At 37.0% G+C, this 4,608-nt stretch overlaps 1 pseudogene; it reads right to left on the bottom strand.

Moving 5' to 3' along the window:
• Positions 1–430: 430 nt before the first annotated feature.
• On the bottom strand, positions 431–3,254 carry LOC101562616 (annotated as a pseudogene).
• Between the last annotated feature and the right edge of the window lie 1,354 nt (positions 3,255–4,608).

Below are 4,608 nucleotides of genomic sequence, written 5' to 3'. Positions count from 1 at the left end.
TTCCTGGCTTCCATACTATATGACTAGAAAAATAAATTATTTTTAATAGCTATCTAAATCTGTTTTTTGCTTCCAGAGAAATGAATGTATGACATATACATACTTTCAAACTGTCTCTAACATTTACAGACTTACAAGTAAATACTGCTCTGTATTTTTATACAGAATTGGGAACAGTCTATTAGGAAGCTAATTTCTAAACTTTCTACTTGTAAGAACTGAATTTCATAGAATATATGTATTTTATAAATCCTATAATTCAGGTAATTTAAGTAATAATCTACAATTATATAAAAGCATACATGAAAAGGAAGTTTTCTATGGTCAGAAAAAGATTTCTTAATGTGAAAAGGTGACTTTATTCCCATTATCCTTTTTTCTGCCTCTGTATACTTTAGAATATATTCTCAATCCAAAAAGAAATATCTGGTCATTTGACTTTTTGTTTTTTTCTTGCTTGAAACTGTTCTGTTTTATTTTTTATGGATTTAATAAGCATCGACAAGGCGGGGTCAATGGCCTTCTTTTGTGATGCTTTTTCAGTCTTACTCTCTTTTTTCTTTATTGTCTCAGTCATTTCTTGTTCTTTTTGTTCTCTTTGCCGGGCTTTCTCCTCAAGAATTTTTTTCCATAGCTTTTGTTTTCTTGAAATTAGGATCTGAGGGATCCAAATTGAACAAGTGGGAAGTATACATTGCTTGAAATCACGCATCACTAACGTTAACCTCAAAGTCATCCTCTAATAATTCCTTCTTTTGCATGAGCTGTTTCTTCTTCTTTTTGCTCAGGTTCTGGTGCTCCACAATCTTGTTGTAATTGAAGTGTTTCTTGCTATCCTCTTCCTCGTCCATCACAAGCAAAGCCATTTCAGCCTTTTGCCTTTCTATTTTGGTTTCTTCCTCTGAGGTTGAAGCACCTTTTACAGATTTCTCTGATTTTTTCTTTAAACCTATTTTTTTTTAACTTCTTCAGCAAAGTATGGGTCATTCAAATCAACATCGTGGGAAGTTCATCTTCACTGGCCTCTTCTCTAAGAGCCTTCTGTTTCTTTTTCAGTCTTTTTTTCTCTTTCTTCTTCTCTAAAAATTGTTCCCAAGGGGTCGGTTTATCTTTTCCTTCCAATTTGTTTTTTACCATCTCTTCTGCACTTTCTTCAAGGCCTGGAACCCACTTAATTTCCATTTCCATATCATTTTCTTTGCTTTGCTTTTCTTTCCTTGAATAACCTGCAGGAGCTGCCTGTATTTAGCAATCTGTTCTTCATCATCCTTCTGACTTTTTTTTGTCTTCCCATCATCTTCTGCACTGACTTCATCACTACCTTGGAGGTCCTCTTCTATCACCTCTTCATCCTCACTAGAGGAAGCTAAGTAGGCTTGAAAACACATGTCCAAAAGTTCTTCCTTTTTAAATTTTCTTTTTTTTTTAAATTTTTTTAAATTTTATTTGTTTATTTATTTATTTTGTGTGTGTGTGTGTGTGGCCAGCTCAGCCCACCAGGGGGCGGGGCTGGCTGGCATGTGGTGCTGGGGGATTGAACCGCGGTCCCTGAGCTTTGCTAAGCTTGTTCTAAGTAGGTGCTTTAGACCACTGAGCCATCTCATCAGCCCCTTTTTAAATTTTCTGTTGAGTGTGGTGATTCTTTCATGATCAGTCTCATCCCAAGTGATCTCCACCGTGGGTGTTTGCATTGCAGCAGATGTGAAATATTTTGGTTTATATGCTGTTAAATCCACTTCTGAGGCTACATCCTTAGGCTCATCATCAAAAGTAATATCATCTGGTATAAACCTTAAATCTATGAAAGAACAGCTACTTTCGAATTCCAGGCCATCACAGTCTTCATAGAGTTTACTCGCTGTTTCAGGAGAATCGCAGTCCACTACTGCATAATAGTACTTCAGTCATTTGAACTGATAGTCTCTCAGTTTTTCTCTAGACGTCCAGTCCTTTTCAGGAACATCTTAAGGAATGCTTAATAACTCTACTGGTCCTTGAACTTGCTCTTCCTTCATCCTCTCTTTTCCAAACTCTGAAGGATATATCTTTATAGAAAATATAACACCTTCTTGAGGCTTAAATGAGTTGAACAAAGCCAGTAAATCTTTTGCCTTTAATCTATCCCAGTCCAAGTTGCAAACTGCTAATTGATGTGCAATCTCATCAGCTCGAGGAGCATCTTTATCTAATTCTCTCCAAGCATTTTCAAAACCAGTTTCTTCTGGAAAAATATCTTCTAAGTCATCTTCATCTTCAGAACTAGTTTCTATATTTCCTTTACCCCTTACAAGATCAGGGCCACCATCACTTTCATCATCATCCTCACTGTCTTCTCCATCTTCACTTCCATCATCAGCTGAAGGTCTACCACCACCTGTGATTTCATCTTCAGATTCTTCTTCACTCCCAATTTCATCAACACTGTCTGACTCTTCCTCCAGAACATCTTTGTCAGATATGTTACCATCACCATCTCTTGCTATTATGAATGGAGTTGCTGATTGCTTTTCTCCTTTTGTCTTAGAGCAACTGATCTTGGGAGATTTCACAATTTTGGAGGTACTTGGGTCTGTCTTTAGTTTTCCTTTGGGAATAGAGTCTCTCCTATATTCAATAATGCTTTTTTTCTCTTTTGTACTTTTTTGTGTAAATTCTTTGCTGTCCTTCTTAGGACTTATTTGTGAATCTATCTTCTCAAATTTACACAAGTTTTTTTGTTTCCTCAGTTATTTTAAAATTATGTAAGTCATTTATATTTCCAGGATCCTTTTGATTAATTTTCTTGGTTTCCTTTTTTCCTCCTTCAATCACATTTTTTGAATCTCTTTCTTTTTTTGTCTGATGGTTTTACTTCTTTATTTTCTGTTGATTCAGTGCTTTGCTATCTTCATCAGAGAGATCAGAATCAGAATCAGAAAGGTCATAGAAACATTTCAAGTCCTCGGTAGTGCTGTGGTTGATGGGCCGTCCTCTTTTATCAACAGCATAGTTCAACTTGAACTTTTTGTCATGAAACATGGCTCAAAATCGCTTGTCAATTTTGACTTTTTGATCCTTTCCTGGCATTTCCCAGAACCTGGGGTCCTTTGAAACACGCCTAAATCTCTGGTCACTCATTATTTCTTGTTTGGATGCCATTTTTAAAGTCTTATTGAAGAACTGTTCAAAGAAACCTAATACTCTCACAAATCCAAAGCAGATTGTGTCACAGATCGCTTTTACCCCTCTGTAGTCCCGACTGGCAGTTCGTAGGTCTCCACCAAAGGATCTTAATGAGGTGATGAAAATATTCTAAAATTGAATTATGGTGATAGTAGTACAATTTAGTAATTTTACTAAAAGTCATTAAATTGTATACTTGAAATGGGTAATACCAGGCACAGTGGCACATGCCTGTAATCCAAGCCACCTGAGAGGCTGAGGTAGGAGGATCACAGGTTGAAGGCCAGCGAGGCAATTGAGTAAGACCCTGCCTCAAAATAAAAAAAGTTGAAGGTATAGCTCAGTGGTAGGGTGTATCTGGCTTTCATCCCCAGCATCATAAAAAGAAAAAAAAAACTTGGTGAACTTTTCTATGTGTAGTTTGTGCTTTAATAAAGTTGTAGAAAGTGAATAATTCTAAGATGATGTGAATACATGCAGTAATATAGTTATGGAATCTTATTCTTCTTTAATGGCCAAGGGATTGGAGGATAAGTGATATATAAGTCTACTACTATTTTCCCGCAAGCAGTCAATAGCAAAGGTAATAACAAAAGAAGATACATAAAGGTGTATGCTAGGAAATAGATACCTTTCCCCCAGTGGAAATTGCCACTCTCTCAGAATGATCTTTTGAGGCAGGGAGGATCTTGCTATTTAGTCCAGGCTGACCTTGAACTTCATAGAACCCAAGCTATCTTGAAATTCCAAGTCTTCTTACCTTAGCTTCCTGAGGCCTAAGATTACAGACTTGTGCCATTACCCTCTGCTGGTTCTCCTAAAGCAGAAATCATCCTAAAGCATGCTGCAGATTCAGCCCAGGGAGAACACTGATTTAACAGATGCTGCTGAGTTTGTTGAACTCTACTTCTTTCCACCACTACCACTGCTGCCCTGAGAATTTGATTTATCCAGAACTGTGGCTGTTGCAAGTGAGAGAACTCACTGCTATCTTAGGTTTTCTTGTGGTACTAGATCCTGATTCAAGTACTTGTGTAGGAATTCTGATTGGCGAAGTGTAGAACATGTACCTAAATCTAGACTGCAAGAAAAGTTGGTAAAGTGGCATTTGACACCTCTCCTTGCTTCCATAGTGGGAACCTCGATCAACTTCTTGCCAAGACTCATATGTTGATGAATTCCTTAAGGGTAGATCATGAGTTCAGATGCTGGGCAGTGTGCACATGCAAACTTTCACACATATATTTCCAACCCAGTCTTTTCAAACTGTGGTTTGAAAAAAAAAAAAGAAATAGCTCAGCAAGCAAGAGGCCCTGGCTTCAATCTCCAGCAGTGCAAAAAGAAAAAGAAAAGAACTAATGAGTATGTAAGCTATGATAAAAGAACTAAGGAGTAATCACTGAAATTCTTTATGTATGAAATATATATACATATATAAACATACAC

The sequence above is a fragment of the Octodon degus genome, unplaced genomic scaffold, assembly GCF_000260255.1.
Source record: "Octodon degus isolate 3935 unplaced genomic scaffold, OctDeg1.0 scaffold00063, whole genome shotgun sequence".
NCBI classification, from domain to species: Eukaryota; Metazoa; Chordata; class Mammalia; order Rodentia; family Octodontidae; genus Octodon; species Octodon degus.
The sequence above is the reverse complement of the archived record's forward strand: the minus strand, read 5'-3'. Positions and strand labels throughout refer to the sequence as shown.